Source organism: Falco cherrug, chromosome 17, assembly GCF_023634085.1.
Source record: "Falco cherrug isolate bFalChe1 chromosome 17, bFalChe1.pri, whole genome shotgun sequence".
In the NCBI taxonomy this organism is placed as follows: Eukaryota; Metazoa; Chordata; class Aves; order Falconiformes; family Falconidae; genus Falco; species Falco cherrug.
In genome coordinates this window covers 5110848-5132307 of record NC_073713.1, presented here as the reverse complement: position 1 = coordinate 5132307, position 21460 = coordinate 5110848, and the positions used below count along the sequence as shown (strand labels likewise).

The following is a 21460-nucleotide window of genomic DNA, read 5'->3' as shown; positions in this document are numbered from 1 at the left end:
GGGGGTAAAATTAAAAATAAATGGCATTAATGGGAGATTAAAGCCAACTGCTTGAAGGTAAGTGCAGGGGAGGGGGGGAGGGGGGGGGAAGCCATTTTCAGTCTCACCCCAGCTTTGAGGCAAAAACGAGAAAACTGGAAGATGAGAAGTGTTAGCTCTTCCTTTTGCTGGAGAAAAGCGTCTTTGAAGAGCGGTTCCCCAGGTGGGCAGAGCAGCATCTTGCAGTCAAGTGGATGCTCAGCCCAACCTCATGTTGGCTGGAGTTATTCACCAACCTGGCTGGCAGGTGGCAAAGAATTTATAAGGGGGCATAAAAAACCACGGTGAGCATCCCGTAGTGTTGCACTTCTGGTTCCCAAAGGCAGGGTTGGAGACTCTGCATTTCCAAAGCTAATTTAAGCACAAATAATTAAAAAGCAAATGAAAGGGAAGCTGCCAAGCAAGCCAAAACCTTTCGATCGGGGTGAAACAAGGTGTTCTTGTCTTCTCACCAGAAAAATATGTTTTCGCTGTGGGTCAGTTGCTTTTATTTTCATTTATTTATTGCATCTCCCAGGTTTATGTTACTGCCAGCAGGCTGAAGAATGCACGGTTCAGACATGCCTCTGCTGGGTGGGCAGTGAAAAAAGAAATGTTTCTAATCTCTAAAAAATGAAAGCAACAGAAGTACATGTATATTTTGAGGTTTATCATCCTCAGCCTATAGAATTTTTATTGTTTTTTTATAGATCAACAGAGGGGCTCCTAAAAACCAAAGGGAAAAGGAGGGACAACACTATGAGGGATTTTTTTTTCTATTTTGTCCCATTTTTGAGGTCTTCTGACCCTACCCTGCCTGGAGGTGGCTCCTCAGCTGAGATGGTTTCCTGGGGATCCCTAAGCAGGGGGATCCATCCACCCCCTTGCCGGGAATGGGGAGTGGAGAAGTGTTCCCATGGAGTGAAGGATTTTGGCAGCGAGGTCTGCAGCTCTCCCAGGCGGGTGCTGATGCCTGACAAACAATATGCACCAGCTGCTGCTGGCCCCCATCTTTCTTGGCACCAAAGGAGAAGGATGGGGCGATGACACCACCTGCCCCCAAAATAAATGGGCATTGCATGGAGAGGAGAGCTGGCCTCATCAAGTCATGATCTGCTTTTGATGTCTGGGCACCTGGGTTTGCTACTGATCTACTGCACGAGCCTCTGCAAGTCCTTCTTGCTCATACTACAGCTGTGGGCAGCGTGGGCTATTTCCTCCCCACCCCCCTTCCTATTTTTTTTTTTTTTTTTCCTGCAAGAAGAATAAACTGCTCCTTTTCCATTTCTTACAAGTTTTTGAGCCTCTTAAATTTACAGGCAGTGCCCTGGGGTTGCTCCTGGTGGAAGTTCTAGGAGCCTGTCGTGTTTGGCGCTTGAAGGGGTGGCTGCTCCCTGGGACGCAAGTACATAAAGTGATATATCAGATGATTAATCTGGGTTTGAGCCCAAAGCCTAGGAATATAAAGTTAGGCTGGTTTAAGCTGAAGAACTAACCCCAGCAGCAAAAGGAGAGAAAGAACCAAAAAAAGGGACATTTTTCCCAAGGGAAACGCTGAAATAAGCTGGAACTGCAATGCCTTTCAAGACTAGGCACTTAGTTAAATTAAGATCGTCAAGAATAAGCCGCCTAACTTTCAAAACCTGCATTAGTCCAATCTCTATTCATGAACGCATTATGTTGAATTAATGTTGTTATAGAATTAGCCTCCTAAGAGGCTTGGAGATGTCACCTTCCGTAAGTTGCTATTATTTGTAACCCTCTTTGTATGGTGAGTACACTCCCAAGGACCAGTCCTGATCATCTCATCATCGGGTAATGTAGAGAGATTAGGAAACCATATAGGTTGGGTTCTCTTGTCCTCTTTTTTCTTGTCTTTCAGGCCTACATTTTCAAACCATTGAAAGCAGGAAAAAAATCTGCTCCAGCATCACCTTTTGTCTGTCAGCTCCATTTCACTCCCACCTCAGTTTTGGAGGCATCCAGAAACCATTTCCCAGTCTTGTCCACTTTCCACCACCTCGAGTCCTTTCCCCTCCTGTCAGTAGCCAAGGGACCCTCCTGATTTTACTCCAGCTTGAAGGTGCTCACCAAAGCAGATGGGTGTCAAAGGAGGGACCAGCGCAGAGCTGGTGGACACCCCCAGTGTGACCTGATGGCCGCTAACAGCATCTGCAGCTCCACCCAGTGCCAGTGACAATGGGTTGGACTGGGTGGGATGGGACTAGACGAGGGTATTTTGGTTGGAGAGGACCTCCAATGATCACCTAGTCCAACTGCCTGGGACAAGGGCAGGAGGACATCATGCAGATGGGGTGAGTGGGGCAATTCCCCCCTCCCCTTCATCAGATATCACCTCAGAGGTCCTGATCCTGCAGCCCCAGGGAGGGGGTTTTATGGGCAAGTCACTTTGGGAAGGATTCGGTTCGGCTCTTAAGGCTCACCCCACGGGTACGATTGCAGCTTTCCAGCCTCCCCCCTGTCATGCCTTATTGCCTAACTCATTTAAAGGAAATTAAAAAAAAAAAAAAGCAGCCCAGGAGTTAATTGAGTTATATAATTTCCCGAGTGCAAATGATTTTGACACTTGGCTTTCCATCTCTTTCTGGCGTGCAGACACAGGAGCGCTCATCCCCTGCTTGCTCACTGTGATGGGGATGGATAACCCAACCTTGGGATGCTGGCAAAGAAATTGGGGCGGGGGGGGGAGTCGAAGTTTAATGCAGATACACCCAAAAAGACTTCAAAAGCTGGGGGCAACCCGCTCCCAGCAGTATTTCTTGCTAAAAATGCCTCTGCACAGGGTTTTTGGAGGTTTAAGTTGCTCGTGCAGAAAGGGAAGGGAAGGAAAAAGGATAATTTCTTTCAAACTCAATGTTGCAGGTGATTAGTGCACAATATACCCCGGGCAGCTTTAGTATTTAACATGGAGGTGATAGTGAGAATTTATGAGAGCTCATGGACAATAACAGCTTTCCAGAGAGGCTTTGATTAAACATTATGGATCCACATTATGCAAATTTATTGCATGGTTAATATGACTCCAAAAGAACACAGTGGCACTTTAAAAAGCATTTAAAAAGGAAAAAAAAAAAAAAAGCTGAAGACCATGGTGTTTGTCGGCACTACAGAAAGCATTTCAGGACGGTTCAAGCCGAAGAAGAAGTCACGGAGCCATTGATGTGCATTAGGGAGATGGGGAAATAGAAGGAAGATCCATGAGTTTTAACAGCATCCTTTAAAAGCAGACAAATTCCAACATGGATATTTTCCATTTAAATTGATGCTGGCATTAAATCAGTTGCAAACATCTCTTTTCCAACAGTCACTTGCTTTTTCTTTTTTAATCTGGCCTATTATCTGGGGTAACCGTAATGGTGCAAGATGGAAATCTGATGCATTTGCCAAATTCTGCATTCCTCCCAGAAATGGGGAGGGGGGGGCTGCAGTGTCTGGTGTTTGTTTTCCTCCTTTCGACACTTTTGGGTGTCATTCGTCAACGTCTTCTCCAAAATAACATGATTTATGCCAGCAGGCTGATTGTGTGGCCTTCATTAACTTAGACAGATTTGCTTGTTTTTTAAAACTATGATTATTATAAAGCACATACTTATTTTCCTCTAGAAATCAAGGTTAGTGAGAAGACAGATCCCATCAACGGCTCTTTCTCCATCAAACAGCAAAAGCACAAAAATAGCACAGATCAGAGATGGTGATCGACACCCAACCCTGCTTCAGCTCCAGCTGAGGTGTAAAACCCCGATGTTTTGGTCAAGGACTGTGGACTAGGAGCTTCCGTTGGAGAAGGACCTGAAGTTTCAGGAGGTTTCAGGACATCACTTCTCTTCCTCCTTGCTCCAAGCAGCAAGGGCCTTAGCGAAACCTTCCGTAGCATAAATCAAAGCTTCTCCCAGCAGGCAGAGATCTTTCTCCTCCCTCCCAGCTCCACCAAGCCTTCCCTTTCAAGCTATATATACTTTAAAAGATGTAACCCAGATAATAATTGTTGCTTGTACATCATTCAACGATGCCTCCTTTTATTTCTCTGGAGGATACTTGCGGCGGCGGCTGCTGCAGTCGTAGCTGGCGAGAGGGCAAACAGGCAATGCATTAAATGTTTAATAAAAATAGAAACGGAGGATGCGTAACAGGGCTCGTTTAGAGCAGGAGGGAGGCTAGCGAGTGAGCACGGACCCAGTGGGCAGCATCATTAGGCACAGGTAGGCAGGCATCCTGGAGGTGGGGGATGATGCTTGGGAGGTGGGGGATGATGCTTGGGAGGGAAGAAGTCAACTCCTGGAAGATGCTGCTGAGGGTTTTGGTGGGGCAGATGAGGCAGGCAGCTCCGTCCACTGTAGCTGGAAGCTATTTGGCAATGCTGGGGCTGGGGGCAATAACAGAGAGCAGTGCTGCCGTGAGTGCACCGCACTGGTTTTTTGAGGCAAGACCGGACAGCTCATGCCTGACCCCTTTTTGCAGCAGAAACCACTTCCAGCCCCTAATCTGGTGGGTCCTCTCATTTCTGCTTTGCCCCCCACCTGCTAGAGGTGATCCACAGGTTCACTTTGGGATAAGTTTTTGCCTTGCAGCTCAGTTTCCCCACAACCCACAGCTCTTTCAAGCAGGGTCTAATAAGCCGCCTCCCAGCCAGCACTACCAGGACCCCAGCAACTAGACTGGGCTTAAAGTCCACGGGCTTAAATCAGACTCCAAAAGCATTTCCAAAGTGGTCCAACCTGACTGCAAGCTGCAGTGATGGGAGCTATAGGTGCAGGGAAATGAGGTGTCCCTGGGGCACCTTGGCATTGCCCCTCCATCCCAGGATAACACAGAGTGCCAGGGCTCATCCAAAATCCCTAAGTGGGTGATGAAGGACCCCACAAGCTCCCACGGTAGGGGATGGTCAGCTGGGTGTCATGCACCAGCTTCTTTGCGAGGGGTGTTTAATGAGATGAACTCATTCAAAGCTTGATGAACTGGATTCAATGTGTTTTTAATTGTCTGGGATTGCGTTTTCTTCCGGGTAGAAAGCAAATTGAGGCCATCAGAATGAGCTAATTGGAGCAGGGCAACATTTTTGTGCTGTCAGAGATGGTTTTCACCAGGACTCAGCCCCAGATAGAGAGACCAGCACTGGGGTGTTGTTTCTCAGAGAAAAAGGTCTCTGCAGGCTTTAAGCATCCAAACAGGTTTTCTCCCCTGCTTTTTAATGAGCAATTAAAAATAGGGAGCAGGAGGGTGGGGTGCTGGCAACTGCTGATTTTTCAACTGTGCCTCATTTCACCGAAAAAAATGACTCATTTTAGTCACAGCTGCAATTTCATACTGGCTTTAATGCTGAAGCATGAACACAAACACCCATCCTCTCACCTGCTACCAGCTGCCGGCAGGATCGGGCCCTGGCCCCCACACCATCCTGCCGAGAGGGTCCATCTCCTCCGCTGCTCGAGGGATGGGCTGAAAGAGGGTTTGCACTGATGCAAATGACAGCATGTGATGCTCTAAAGAAATGCTTTTAGCTCTACCTCAGAAAACTTTGTCACCGGGGTTACAAGCATCGCCTGGGTCTGTCCTGCCAGGTCCTGGGGCTCCTGCCACGTGGGATGGATCCTGTAGGATGCTGATATGTTTTTCTTGCAATACCTTTTACTTCGATAGCAGCTTTTATCCAATAATCTCAGAAGCACTTTACAAGTAATAATTAATTAAGCTTCATAGACTCTTTGTTCAATTCCAGATTATTAATAAATTATACTTTATTATTTATAAATATGTGCCACATCATTTTTCTCTTCTGCTATTACCCTGAACAGTCACTTAGCCAGTATTAGCACAGTTTAATTCCAATTTGGCAAGTGTGCTCTTTAACCCTTTCAAGGCTAATAATTTTTCAGGGGATGCTGAGGAGTTGTAGGAAGGATACAGACAGGCGGTGTGAGGCTCTGGTTGCTCTGACCAGCTCCTCGCTGATGTATTACATATAATTGTGTTGTATGTTTTTACCAAAAGGAGTATTATTTATGCCCTTATCCACACCCAGCAAGAATTAGGTGTATTATTGTGCCTTCATCCCCTTGATAACCCCTGTATAATAGCAACTCCAGGAGCTCCTGCCCCTTTCATTTTACCTCCTCTAAGACTCACCAAAGCTGCTTATCTGAACTGAGAGACCAGAGCCCATTTCTGCTGTGCACCCAAATCCTCTTGACCTCAGCAGCCTCCAACTTAGGCTTGAAGCAACCCAAAAAACCCCCAGACTTCCACCCTGAAAGCGGGACGGCTGCTATGGCAGAATTTCATTTATCAGCAGACCTCACAGGGCGAGAGGCGCGCAGAGGGAAACAAAAATGAGTGAAGAGAAATAAGCCAGTGAGATGGTTTCTCCAAAGCACCGTGTCCCTTTGTGCGAGAAAAGACGGCAAGAGATGCACTTAATGGCATTGAAAAGAGAGGGCGAGGCTCATCCCAGTTCCTGCAGCAAATAGAGGGGGAAAAGACACTATTAAAGGGCTACAATCTCTGGTGATAGATGCTTGGAAGAAGAGGAGAGGAGAGAAAAGCAGCCTGGAGAAGCTTATGCATTGAGCTGACCTCCTGCAAGCCTGTTGCATCCCTCCTATTACTGAGTTTTTAGGTGGGATGGAGGGGTTAAGCTGATGCTCGCTGAACTCAGCTGCCTTGCCCAACCACAGCATCTCCACCATCAGCATTAAACTGGCCCATTCCTACTTATTTATTTGGTTTTGGCTGGTGATGCTCCTCCGACTCCTGCTAAGATCCAGGGTGCAGATGGAAAGGGCAGAAATCTGCTCCATGCCATCAGTGGAATCCTAAAAAAATCCCTCTGGACACGTTAATTTGGGTTGCAGGATGGCAGAATGAGTCCCAGAGCTGCTCTGCACCTTCTAGGTAGATCTAGGTAGGGTTATAACACAGTTGTGCTTAAAAAAAAAAAAACCCAACGCAGCAGCACTGAAAGCGCAGGGCATCCTTTGCCACCTCTTGGCATCGGGCAAAGCAAGGAAATTGTTCAGGACAGAGCCACAGCCCAAAATTTCTGCTGGTTTTTGTAAGCCTGAACGCTTCAGAGTGACCATGAGCGCTTCTGCTCCCCCTGTGCTTTGCTCCTCACCCGTTGGGGAGCAGGTCTGGGGAGGGGAGGCAGGAGCCAGGCACATCCAGCCTGGCAGAAGATGCTGCAGCCCCGCTCACCCTCAGTTGCCTGCTCTGCCTTGCAAGGAGCCGTTTGAAGGCTGCTGGTGGTGCAGCCAGCCAGCCAGCCCTGCCTTCGGGGAGGAAAACACTCGCCCAGCTCTTTTCCCAGGCCGTGGGAAGAGTGAAAACACCTGGGTGAGATTTATCTGTGGAGAGGGAGAGCTGCAAAGTGTGAAATGCCACGCTGGAGAGAGACGCTGCATGCAGCATCATGGGCTCAGTTGTGATACCCCCACCCTGAGCCCTGTTTTGGGGTAACGTGTGCCTGGGCAAAGCAATGAAGCTGTGCACAGACGCAAATCCCCCACTGTCTCCCACATCCACAGACCCCAGTAGCCACCAGCCCCATCAAATCCCAAACACCCTGAAGAAGTCATATATTTTACCCCAGTTCAGTTTAGCAACAACAACAACAACAAAAATTAAAAAAAGGGGGTGAGGGGGTGGGGAATCCACCTTTAATGTCCCCATTTTCCAATTATTCCTGAATTAATATTAAGCCTGGAAATAAAGGGGGGAGCAGAGTTAAAGAAAGACGTGTTTCTCCTTTCTAAATGGAATTCCGTGCCTTCTAGAAAAGACATCACCAACCGTGCTCATGTCAGGAGGGTGCCAGACACAGACGCTTCTCTAACGCTTCTTTAATCGGTGTTTTGGGAAGCTAAAGAGGTGGCATGGGGAATGTGATGGCACTGCATCGTATGGGGAAACTGAGGCACAGGGGAGGGATGGGCTCTGCTTTCATGTCCTTCTTCGATGGGCTCGCTTTTGCGATGGGAATTTCAAGCCTTTAAACTATGGGTTACGGCTTTGTGGCTGCATTTCCCAATGGTGAGCGTGCTGATCTGAGCCTGAATCCCACCTCCTCCTTGGGAGAAGGCAAATCTTGGGAAAGCCCTGCTGCCTCCATTTTCCCTATCTATACAATCAGGGCGAAGCCATTCATCCTTGGCCAAGCACCTTGAGCTCCTTCAGAGGACGGGAAAGATCTCTTTCTCCTTCCAGACTAAACCTGCACCCCTTGGGCTGCCAGGAAGATGCTCCTGAGGTAGATTTTCCCCTCGGCTGAGCCAGAACAGCATGTTTGGGAAGGATGCTGAGAGGGAAGCCAAGTACCAGTTGTCACTTCTCCCTGCTTTGATTCCCTTCTTTCTTTTGTTTTATTTGGGTATAATTAACAGCTTTGCTTAATACAGTATTAATTCATTGTGTCATTGCATTAATTAGCATTAAAGAGGTCCTTATATCACTGTCTGTAGCTGCAAGGAGACCAAATCCAGCAGCAAAGTCAGAGAAACTTTTCCATATTCCCTGTCAGAGTGCGTCACAAGGGCAGAAGAAAAACATTCGGATGAGGCTTTTCCCAAAAAAAAGCCATAGCCCAGCAGCACTGCAGCATCCTAATGGGTATTCACAGACAGGAAAATATCTCCGGGAGATGGTTTACTTTCTCCCTGTTGACATTTTTCTTCCCTTTAAGCGGTTAAAGACACCAAAGCCCTGATGTTGTTAGCACGATGTTACCTAAACCCACCAAAGCTGGTAAATCCACTTAAGACTCTCCATATCTTCCTCAGGGGCTGGAGCAGAAGTAACATCTTTTAGCAAGATCAGCCCTTTTTTGGCATTTTTTGGCAGCAGAACTATTCCCACAAGGACTGTTTTCTCCAGGTGACCTCCTGGGAGATGCTCTGAAAAGAGCTGCTTTGACTTTGGGTGGCTTTTCACTCCTGGCTGCCTTGTAAGCTGCTGAAAAAAGAGGTAAAATTCCCCCAAAAATGGCTTAGAAAAAGGGCTAAGCTGGAGGTTTTGGAGAGGAATGAGGTGGGAAGTTCTGGGGTGGTGCCCTGGTTCTGTCAGCACTGGTAAGATTTGGGGATGACAGGAGCGATGGCAAATGGTGCTGATGGGAGGGCAGTGGAAAAAAAAAACAACCAACCATTCAATACAACAGGGACATCTAAAATGGGTTCAATAAAGCAAACTCTCCAATTTTCCAAAAAAATACCCACCCTCATTTGAAGGGAGAGGAGCCAAGCGTTGTCCTAAGGTGGTTTTTAAAGGTGATTTGGAAACTCCAAATGGGGGCACAAAAATGATCTGGGTGGTGCAGGGAGAAATGTCCTTCACCAGGGAGATGCTCAGCCCTGGGGTCACAGCTTTTGGGTGAGATATTTACAGGTGCTAAAAATCCTCTGATGCTCTTCTATCGTGCCCATAAGAGCAAATAAATAAATAAATATCTTTGGAATAACTTTTAATATGATTACCTGAACTGACACCAGGAATTTAAACAGGAAAAAAAAATCAATGCAGTGTTGAGGCATCTTTCAGCTCTATTGACAGCGCTGGCTGGTGATTTTTCCCCTTGAACTAGCAGAATAAAAACTAAAAGCTGCATTAGTTTTTTTTAATTAAGACTCCGGCATTATCAGGCTTTACAAGACAGAGCCAATGCACAGATGAATTACCATTTAATTAAGCTTTCCAAGAAACTTTTGAAGACTGCAGATTAAACGTGAGCTCTGATTTCTTGCAGGATTATTTATTTATTTATTTATTTTAGGAGAACTTTTAATTGTTTTCCCTGAGCTTGATAAACAATAATAATAATACAAATCAGTATCTGCAAGATATAGCTTGCTGCTTTTCCATTTGCAGAGCATCCTGGATATATAGATGTATATAAATACACTATGAAGCAGTGAAAAGTGAGGTGTATTTATAACCCTGATGTGCTCTCGTTGCCCCAGTCTGAACAGGCAGCCTGGAAAAATTTAAGGAGTCAAACACAGGGATGAAAGGAAGATTTGGGGGGGAAATATCCATGCGTATTGCTTGCAGGTAATGCCTTTATTTCCCTGCTTTGCCCTGAGATGTAAAAGGGGACAGAGGAGCTGCCTGCACAGAATTACATTAGTTTTCCCGCGGGTTTCTGGCAGCATGTGGTAAACCTCGGAGCAATTGAACGCCGAGCGAAGCTCCGCGCAGGCAGCATCTCGTACCATTTGTCCCCGGAGGTGATTTCCTGATGTGGGTTTTTGGTTGCCAGGTTTTCCCCGCTGGTATTTACCAGTGGCTTTAAAATTAATGTGTGTGCTTTGGTGCCAATCTTAGCAGGGAGACGGGTATTTGTTTGTTTAGGCCCGGTAGGAAAATGATGTTTTAATCCCATTCCTGGTCAAGTGCAAGGGTATCTGAGTGTCTGCAGAAATGCGGAGCAGGGAGATGGTAAGGATGCAGGGATCCCTTAAGCTTGTGCTGATGGGGTGGATGGAGGCTTTTCCATGTCGGTCCATGTGCCAAGTGCTGCTAAACATCTGGGAAAGTCTCTTCTTGACCTCAACAGCTGGAGCCCAGCGCCACCCATGAGCAATGATCTTCATTTTGGAGATGTGGAGCTGATGCAATGTGAAAATATGTGTTGGGATGGATCATGGGACTTGTTATTTATTTCTGCTGTCTCATGGGTACCAAATCTCTATCAGAAAGCCCTGTGATGTGTTTTGGGGGGAAATAATCACCCTGCGCATATGGGAAGCACAAATGCATCTGTGGAGCACAGTGAAAAGCAACACGCCACGATGCTTGGACACTCACACCACCTCGCCATGGCCTTTGGCGTGGTTTGGAAGGACAGGAGGGAGTGAAATGATATCTTTGGTGAGGGTTATGGGGTTTGTTTAAGAATCTGCAGGTCTCGGATTTGCAAACAGCCACTCTTCAAGGGGTCCATCCTGACCAGCCCATCACTAGTCCTCAAAGCACAGGCAGAGCCTGGCAGCACCACCACCACCTGCGCTCACCCAACATCAGATGAGATGCTCCAGTTGCTTCATCTTGAAGGAGCTGCCTTTGAGCACGGCCTGAATCATACAATCATCCCACCCCAAGGGACAGGATGGGTCACACCACAGAGCTGTAGGGTCATGACACCGTTTCAGATGCTGCTCCAGCAGCAGACACCAGTCCAGCTCAGGAGGTTTTGGAGGTGCCACCAGGGATGCGCTTCCTTTTGAGACATCCATGGGTGCGTCTCAACATGCTGCCACAGCAGGAAAAGCCCTGCAGAAGGTTTGTGAGCATAACCAGGCAGAAATAAATGCTTAGACACCTGCTAGGAAGAGAGAAGCACTGCAACAGGATGAGATTATAAAGTGAGAGACCTGGTGAGTTGCTCTGGATGAATCACTAATTATGCACTAATATATGCACTGATTTGCATTTGTGCACAGCCCAAAGCCACACCATGCCCCCCACCAGCACCTTCCCTGCATGCTCAACCCCTTTCTCGAACAGTTTGGGGGTTTATAGCTTGGCAGAGCGTAGGAAAGCTCAGCCTTGAAGCTCCTGCATCAGCTCCTCGACCACTGACAGGGTATAAAAGCAGGAGCTGGAGGTAAACGGAGAGTTTGCAAAGTGCTCCCCAGCTTGCTTTGACTTGCTGCATGCCCCATGTCTCAGCTGGTTTGATTTCCAACATGTTCCCTCTTTATGAGCTGCTCCACACCTCGCTTGGGTCCCCAGGAAAGCAAGAAATCCCAGCCCTGTGTCAGATATGCAATTGTAAGAAATTCTGGGGACCCAGCCCCTAAAGTGGCTAATTTTATTTTTTTTTCCAAATTTATTTTTTTCCCCAAAATGAGACAACTCTGCCCACCAAATCCAAGCTGGAGCACCTGCCCAGGGCTGGCATCAACACTGCGGCTCCAGTGCCATCTCATGGGTATGCTGAGATGCTGCAGCCCTGCCCGGTGTGTGGATGGACCGATGGATGCTCTCGGGCCTCATCCAGACCCTCTCGCAGCAGCAGTGCCTTGCCTGGAGCGCAGCAGATGTGTGTGACCCTGGCGGGACATCCCTATTTGAAGGTGGTGATACCAGAGGAGAAGGAGCACATCACACCAGGACTTCCTGCACCCACAAAAAAAAGGAAAATCATAAAAAATTGCAATTCTTATGGGAATGGCTGATTTTCCCCAAGGTTTGGGGACGCAGAAAGGGATGGGAGCCGTCTGCTGGTGCATCACTGCATCCCACTGTCACTGCCAGCATCCACACGTTGCATTTGCTGAAGCAAAATGACCAGGCTGGATTTATTATTTTTTTTTTCAGTGATAAATTCTTACAGGGGAAAGAAGATGAGAGGGGCTTTAGTTAAAAAAACCTGCTCGACACAAATATTTTGATGCTTGTCTTTGCCAAGCCACCGCAGAATTAACCGGGGGTGATGTCTGAGCTTACAGACGTGTCTCTTGGGCTCTGCAGGCAGACCTGGAGATGGCAGTGCAGCCCTTCAGATGAAGAACATCCATCCCATGCCTCTCTCCTAGGAGATGCCAGGAGAAAATCTAATGGCCAAACCCTTGTTTTCCTCCTCAGGCTTTTCCCGCCCCCCCCCCCCCCCCCCCCCTTGTGGCTCTTGAAATGAACATTTTGCTGGGTTGTGGGGTTTTTTCACACCTGAAAATAATGTGCTGGGGTTTGGGGGTGAGCTGAATTCAGGGCAACGGGATGAGCTGCTAAAAAGTTCCTAAAACCTCTCGTCGCCAAGCTCCACACAACCCCGATGAAGTCAAACACAGCCATCCCAACCGCTACACTGCAAAGGGAAAAAAATATTTATACAAATCGCCATGGGAAAGCCATCAACGCTGAAAAATGCCTTTCAGAGCTTGCACAACACAGCTACACTCAGCGAATGATTTAATATAATATTTTAATCCCGAGCAGTGATTTGGCCAAGTTTTTTTCCTTTTCTTTTTTTTTTTTTTTTTAATAGATTCTAGCTCTTTTTCATTTCCCTGGGGCAAAGCTTAATTTTCTGGGTTCCCCGACTTGAAAGGTGTATCTAAGCCATCCCCTCACCCCCCTTGGCAAGCCCTGAAGTGCAGGAGCATGCTTGCAGGAGGATTTACACCATCCAAGGCTTTCCCTAACACACACGTTACGTATGTGCATCCCTGTATAAACAGGCACATTTCAAACCCATCAAATACAGGCGGGTTTTTCATCTTGCCCTTTTTGTCCCAAAGTGACATGGGTCAGCATCAATATTCTCCAGGGCGTGATTTGTGATTTTTATTTTCTTTCTGGATTTGAAAACGGAGGCTTACCAGTGTGCTCAGGAGCAGGTGGGAATTGTTTTCTCCCGTGGGAGCATTTCCAAAGCCCGAGGGTAGTATAGCCCACGGGATGCTCACAGGGAAGCCTGTGATGGACTTTCCCAGGGCAGCTGGGATGGGGAAAGAGAAGCACTTGCCATCCAGGCTACCAATGAGCTATAATCCCTAAATATTAAATTCCTAAATTAATGCACATCCTCATCAACAACACACAACAAGCCCCATCAGACTGGCTGCTCAGCGGGGCAGCCGGACCTCTGTATTGACCTGGAAATAGCTCGAGTTCGGTGCCTCAGTTTCCCCACCTGGAAAATAAAGCTTGGTAATTACAAGTAATGTGATAAACACATGCAGAGGCACACTGAAACCTCGCTGCAGATTGCCTGCAAGGATAACAGCTAACATTATAAACCCATTATAAAAAAAATCCTGTTTGGGGCTGCTTAGGAGAGGGCTGAGCTTTGGGGCTGGAGAGCTCTGGGCTTGCCCTGGGCCCTAATGCATCTTTTCTTTTTTCTTTTTTTTTTTTTTTTTTTTCCCCAAGGAAAAAAGCAGAGGGGAAAAGGGTTAAGAAAATATAAGAAGCTCTCTTTTTTTCTGCTGGCTTCAGCAGAGAGGTTTCGTGTTGTTTTACATTGTGAGAAACCCAGCCCTGGTGCTCCCAGCCACAGTCCTGTCTGCAGCTCCTTTTGGGATGACACTTTGCGTAACCTCTTTTCCTTCCCCATGCAAAAATACATCAAAATAGGAACGTTCATCCACTTTTCTCTCCAGAAATGGAGAGAAAATGGGATTTTAAGGTGTTTGTAAAGAGATTCCCTCTAACATCAGGCTGAAAGAGCAGAGCGATGACCCCAAAGCTGAGGTTCATAACCCAGAGGAGAAACATCAGTAACCAAGTGCGAGAGCCCAGCACCATGGCTTTTTTTGGACCCCAAATACAGAATTCCACTGGTGTGATCTCAGGCTCAAATGAACCATGTGTGTGCTCCAAAATCGCCTGAGCTTGGGGAAATATCGTGCTGTGGATGGGATGGGTCCTGCTGTTGCCTTTGGCTCAGCTCCAGCTGGAGCTGCCTGGGGAAACACATCCCTAAAGGTCCCTAAAGGTCCCAGAGGGTGACCTGCCTCGACCTTCTGTCAAGCACCATGTTATTTATCCCCCCTACAGTGCTTCTCAAAAGAAAGGGTGGTGGAAAACAGCCCCTCCACCAAGGTCAGCCCACTGAGGACAAGATTTAATGGCAGTCCTGGTGCTAAGCCTCAGTTTCACCCTCCTTTCCCCACAGCATGGTCCACGAATCCCTGAAAACAGGCAGTGAGGGCTTCCTGAAGAGGACAACATTTCAGTTTCTATCGTTTGCTGCCAGGAATTGTGGTTTATCTTCTGATAGCTGGGATGTTTGGAGGCAGCAAGGTAATGCCTGCCTGCCAGTTGCAGACTCCCTCTGCTCCCTGCTGGCAAAGCAGCCTCCGAGGAAGCCACCACCAGCATCAGGCTTTAGAGACGGCCAAGAAAATTGATCTGAAGAAGAAATGCAAAAAAAAAGTGAAGTAAAGGAAAATTAAATAAGTTTTCTGCAGCCTCTGGTTGGGCTTATTCTTGGAGTGGGTCTGTAAGCACAAACCAGCAGACAGTGGAGCAGCCAAGAGGGAAGGGTGGCATCCTGCTCCCTCTGAAAGCCACACAAACCCACCCAAGGAACCATCCAGTTGCACATAGGTCCAACCCCATCAGTCAAGAACATGTTGTTGCTTTTGGGCCCTCTGGTTGCCATCAGCCTCTCCAAGGCACTGGACTGCCAGTGGCTCCTGGTTTGGGGAAACTGCTGCTGCTGCGGAAGAGGAGGTAGCCATGATGCTCCAGCCCTTCAGCTGGCTGTCACACGTGTCATCTCCTGAGCCAAGGGAAATTCCTGGAGGTACATCAGTGCCGGTGTCCTCAGCCCCTCAGCTGCCCTGCCTTGCTCTGCAAGGATCATGATGGAGGGGTTTGCTTTATTCATGCACTATGGGAATTCAGGCAGAGCTGGCTGGGAATAGGCAGGATGTTACAGAAGCAAGAGAAGAGGGCATGGATGCAGCTCCAGCTCCTGGCACATGGTTTGGGATGAAGCAGCTCCTGGCACATGGTTTGGGATGAAGCAGCTCCTCTGGCACACAGTTTGGGATGAAGCAGCTCCTGGTATGTGGTTTGGGATGAAGCAGCTCCTCTGGCACATGGTTTGGGATGAAACAGCTCCACTGGTACATGGTTTGGGATGAAGTAGGTGAGCAGGCCAGTAACTAGCCCCAGGAAGGGGAATGCTGCTGGTTTGCACTGGGAAATGAAAGTTCAGGTCTTGCAGGCAGCTGGCCCTGAACAGCTGGAAAGCCTTTCACCTGTGCCATGCCTTCCTCAAAAAGGGATCTGAAAACCATGTGAAAGACTAGAAGAAAGCCAAAAAAAGTCCCTAATGTAGCACTTTCTGTTCTCTGCTTTGAAAGCAGAGGGTTCTGCCTTTCTTTGCGAAACCCCAGTGGTGAGCAATGCTCAGCATCAGCCTCAAGTTCCCCACTCCCTGCTTTCAAAGTTGTCATATCACATGTGAGTCCACAAATCTCCTGAATTAAAGGACAAGAAGCAATATCTGGGGAAGCTGAGCGCCTGTCTCTGTTGCATTCAGCTGCTGGAGCTCAGAAATGACATACACCTGGCAAAACCACTAAAGAAAATACAATTAAAAAATAAAATCTTCTTTGACTTGCAAAATCAGCCCTGTGCTTGCAAAACAGAGTTGTTTAACGAATTCCCTCTCTTCTAAGGTTTACTAGTTGGGGTAAATTTCCTTCTGGTTAATTGCTGAAGGCAAATTCATGCAGTGCAGCCTTCTATGTGGCCATGCTAAGTCCAGCAAATAAGCCTGATGTAAACCAAAGGCAGCTCTCATCAGCCTCTACCGAGGCAGCGGCGAGGAGCTCGGCATTGCAACCAGTCCTGGTCCTCTCACGGCGCGAGTCCAGTGCTCCCAGTTCAGATGGGGAACATCAGTGCAGGGAGTTCCCTGGGGAGAGCAATTCTGCTTTCAACTAGCTCCTTCCCTTAATTCAAATTAAGTTCCCTATATAGTAAAGCTTTAACTCCTCAGGTGTGCTTTTCCTCCCTTTAAATTTTAATATTTTGCATAGCTATTAAGACACAAATATATACAAGCACTGTCACATGCGTATATATTCTCAGGCATATATAATATACATAAACATTCAGGCTGAGTCAGTCTTTGGGAGAGAATTACAACTCCAAGTGACACAAGCACAGGTGGATGTAAAACTAGTCCTGGCAGAAATACACGTTTCATGAATGAAAGAGTTTGTTTTATATTAAGCCATGAGAAATTCCCTGGCTTCAGTTCACAAATGCCTTTTGCAGTTCCCATTCCTCTGATGTTCTCGATCGCAAAAAAAAAACCCCAAAGGCAGCATTTCCATGGGATGAGCAATTAGCCTCCCACCCAGGGGAAGGCGCTTCAACACTGCTGTAGTGCTCGGAAAGATTTTTATCTGGATTTTGTCCGGTTTGGGATCAATCTCCCCCTTTTGCAGTTATATCCAGGCTTCTTGCCAGTCTCCATGGCAGTGCAGATGCTTGGTGACCCCGACATCCAGCTGCATCTCCTCTGTGCCCAGGAGCCAAATGCTTTTACCTCTTCTGGATCTGCTTGGGGGGGGGGGGGGGGGGGGGGGGGCAATGTTAGACCCAGCACAGTCCCTGCTGACAGCTTGACCTGAATTGAACTCCAGCAAGAGCTAAAAATCTCCTTATCCACCTCCTTTGGGCCATATCTTGTTCTCTCTTACACTGGTATTGAGGTTAATCATATTACAGACAGCGGAGGTGCACCTATGCATGATCAGAATAAGGGATTTAGGCTTTAATTAAGGGGTGATGCATAGCAACAACCTCCAGCAGCCCTTGGGTTTTTCATTATACTAATTAATTTGGCTGCTTTGGGGCTCTACTGTAAACCCCCGAGACCTGGCCGTAAAAAATACAGGCTGTAAATCAGTGGTCCCATCACCCAGCACCTTCTGCTTTATTTCAAAGCTCTGCTTTACATCGCATTGCCCTCCTGCCTTCCCGCTGGAGCTGTGCAGGGTGTTTGAACCAAGACCTCTCCAGCTCCAGAAAACTTAACAAGCCACGGTTTTCCTAAAAAGTCTTTTCTTTTTTTTTCTTTTTTTTTTTTTTTTTCCCAAGGTGATACCCCCATGTTACAACTGGCTCTAAGTGGGCAGAGCGTGAGTTTCCCAAGAGCACCTCCCAGTGCAGAGCTTACCTCCGACCAGCATCACTCCTCTCTCCTGCTCCCCCCAGGAATGAAAAAGCCATTCAGGAAGACTTTTGGGGATGTTTGGCTAATTTTCTACTGTTTTAAGAGGCAGAAAGTTAGAATCAAGGCTTTCCTGAGATGCGCATCGCTAGACGTATGAAACCCTGGATGCAGGAGTATCTCTTTGATAGGAGTTGTGTTGATGTTCAGCCATCAGTGATGGTTTTAGGGCTGCCAAGGTGCAGGCTGAGATGTCTGGGTGTGACTTCCCAGGGTTTTCACTCAGATCTGATGCAGCAAGCGGTTGGATCCAGATGCTGAGAGGGGAAATACCGGTGCTCAGCACCCTGCTCCTGCCATCGTCCATACGGCCATCATAGCAGGGTTGCAGACATCTCTGTGGACCAGAAACTGCTCCACCACCACCACCACACCCCCCAGGATCTCTATCCCCCTTTCCTACACCAGCTCCACAAGCTTTGCTCCCTAAAGCCTTATTTTTACTCCCATTTGCTCATGGAGGAGGGTTTGCTCCTGGTTCTAGTAGCCTTGGCTAGATGTGATACACTTGGAGGAAGCAACAACCCAGATGGGGCTGCAGATGCAGATGGAGAGCACGGCGTTACCTTGCGGGAAAAACACTCACCTTTGAGTCCTGCATTGAGAAAAACTGAGCTAGAAGGCCCCAGAAGAGGCTAAAGACAGGTTTCTCCTAAGGAACACTGCTGGGCGTCAAGGTGGGACTTCAATCCCTTGATCTGTGGGGAAAACCCCTTGAATTTTCCATATTTCACTCTCCTTTGGCTTAGGGCTAAGGGCAAGCCCTTACCTTGTAAGGATAACTCCATGCCAAGCACCCCAGGCAAAATCCCACCCATGAGTGGGCATTAATCCTGGCTTAAATAAAGTGTAATTTCCCTGCTTGTTATTTGTAGCATCATACATGGTACAGCAAAAAACTGAGGGATATTGAAAAAGAAGAAAAAAAAAAAAAAAGAAATCATATGGAAGCAATTAGCAGCAACTTCATTCAAAAAAACATTAAGGTGGTTGTAGCATTAAGGCTCAAGTGATCTGTACTCTGGGACCATAATTCACCGACACTTAATAGCATTTACCCTGCAGATGTGCATTTTATACAGAAATATCAGCTTACCACTTTGAAAAATTAACCTATTGAAGGCTGTCAAGCCATGGACACGCTCTGGGGAGTATTGGATGTTGGTTTTTTACCTACAGGCTGGGGGGGAGATGGGTTAATTAGGGAACGGGGATCTTTTAATACGGTGGCAACAGGAGGAGGTTGTACCCTTTGTCTTATGAGAAAGGAAATTTCCCTTCTTGTAAAATTCACGGTGATTTGGGCAGGTATTGGAAAAAGCAAAAGTTTTCCAGTTTCGGGAAAGGGGGAAAGGAAGATTTGGAGAGTAGTGGATGCAATGCCTCCAGGGAGATGCTTTCCATACGGCACTTCTGCTTATAGGACACTACGCATGGCAAGAGCAGCCATAAATATTAACGTGATTTGAAAGAGTTTGGTGATTTTAAAGCAAAAAATGGTATTTTGCTCCACAAAACGCAGCTTTGCTCATTTTGGTCTTTTTTCCCTTCCCCAGTGCAGGGCTGCAGTAAATGCTGGGCTTTCCTGTGGGGCAGTAATTGTAATTTCCAATCTGGTTTAGCGCCTGAAGTGCTGGGTTGCCTCTTTGGAGGGGGATGCATTCAGATTTATTCTGCAAGGCATCGTTTGGCGATGAATTATTACCTGCCATCCGAGGGTGAAAGAGGTGGGGATGCTCCAAGCCCCCTGAAGAGACCGGCAGGACCCATCGAGGGCTGCAACAGCGGTCAAGCCTCTGCTGAGAAATTTTGGATGCTGCCCAAGTGGGGAGGCAGGATGAGGCCAAAGCAGCTTTGCTGTCCCTTGAACTGCTGGAGTTGATGGCGAGGCAAAAGAAAGGAAAGAAAAGAAAATTTTGAGCTCATCAGCTCAATGAGAACTTAACGGAGGATTATTATTCCACCCTAATTTAATTTGTCCAAGATAAAAAGGAAACTGCTCCCACTGCCATCCATGGGGAGACCAGGCACTTTGGGGGAGCGATCTGGGGGCCAGACCCTGACCCCTTTCCGCAAGGCCACCCGACGATGCTCGGCCCTTCTGCTGGTGACGGTGCAAATTGACACCAGGATCAGATCCCTCTCTTGCCATGCCAAACCCTTGGCATCGGGACATTTTTCCACTCCACACCCCAGCTCCGGGCTTTGGGAACGAAAAGTTTCCAGCACCACTCCCTGTCTGTATGGAAGGTATCGCAGAGAAGAAACACTCGTCAAGTGGATGTGGAGGGTCCTGTGATGTGCCGGTATTAAATCTGGGGGTTGCTTTACACCACCTCTTGGGGGGGAAGATCCAGCTCCCAGGACTGCAGCAGGACACAGGGGAGCCGGCGCTAACCAAGGCGTGGAGCTCTGAGCTTTCCCACTGCAGAACCTGGAAAATAACATTTGCCAGACCCCAGCCTGCCCTTGTCTCCTCTTTTTAGGGTGAAAACCTTCTTTTTTTTAATATATAGAGTTATCTATGCATCTAAATGTGCTTACTTTACTAGGCGCAGCCATGCCATCAGCTCAATGCAAGCCAGTAGGAAACAGCCCTATAAATAAACTCGTACCTCCGCCCAGGAGGTCCCTCTCCCTACAAAGGTCTCAAAGCCCTGGCAAACACCACCCTGTTTCACCATCAACCTTATATTAAACCAAAGTGATTTCTCATCCCTCTGGGTCACCTGGGGCTCATTTGAGGCTTTTCTTCCCCCCCCACCCCACCCCTCTGCCAGCCAGCCCTGTCAGGGATGTTTTAGTGAAAATGCAAAGCACCTCCGTATTTTTGCTGTAGGTACGTATTTTCCAGAAACAGCTTTGAGCAAAAAGCATAACACATATATAACTACCACCCCCACCCCCCACCCTCCCCGAGTCATCATAAACCTTCGGCATCGTCTGAATCAAAGGGCTTTGCAGGGCAAATAGTTCGCAGGCGGCCCGCGGAGTGTCGTTTCACTTTTCATAGGGGAAGAAAAAAAAAAAAAAAACCACAAAAGGGGGGAAAAAAAAAAGAAAGGGAAAAGAAATAGAAAAAAAAATCTGAAAGAAAAAATAGAAAGGAAAAATAGGGGGGAAAAAGAGAAAAGGAGAAAAACTGAAAGAAAAAAGAAAAAATAAAAGAAAAAGAAAAAAAGAAAGAAAAAATAGATAAAAAAAGATCCTACACAACCCTGGCACTGAATTAAAAAAGCAAAACCCAAGGTCTCTCCGTTAACGCATTTCAATTACCGAGGTGAATGCTGCTCTCACGCACCACAGGGACTCGGGGTTATTTATTCAGCCTCATAGATCACGGGCTTTTCTTAGCGGGAGTTAGGAGCGGGATCTTGTCTTCCCCATCTCTTTGAAGAACAATAAGGTACATGGAGGGGGAAAAAAAAGCCTTTTTTTTTTTGAAGGGCACGTATTTAATCTTATCAGAGGCAAGCAGGACAATAACAGGAAAGGGTAGGGAGGCCTCGCCAGGGGATGCTGAGGGAAGGGCAGGGAGTAACGAGGGGTTAAAAGCAAAATTCAGCTGTGCCCCCAGGGACACATCTAATCAGAGGTCTGGCTGCTGGGCTGATATTTAACCTGGCAAAACACCATTCGGAGCCGCACAATGAAAAAGCCGGTTGTGCGCAGACAGGTTGGTAATGAGGAAGGCAGGCGAAGGGATGAAAGGCTGCTTCCCCTCCTTGCCGG

At 47.4% G+C, this 21460-nt stretch overlaps 1 long non-coding RNA gene across 1 annotated transcript; it reads right to left on the bottom strand.

The window, feature by feature from the left end:
* Positions 1 to 12635: 12635 nt before the first annotated feature.
* Positions 12636 to 21124, bottom strand: LOC114015465 (uncharacterized). The gene is made up of 3 exons (XR_003559401.2): positions 21005 to 21124; positions 19434 to 19600; positions 12636 to 18627 (listed from the first exon to the last, which is right to left on the bottom strand). It is a non-coding gene; the product is annotated as an uncharacterized LOC114015465 (long non-coding RNA).
* Positions 21125 to 21460: the final 336 nt, after the last annotated feature.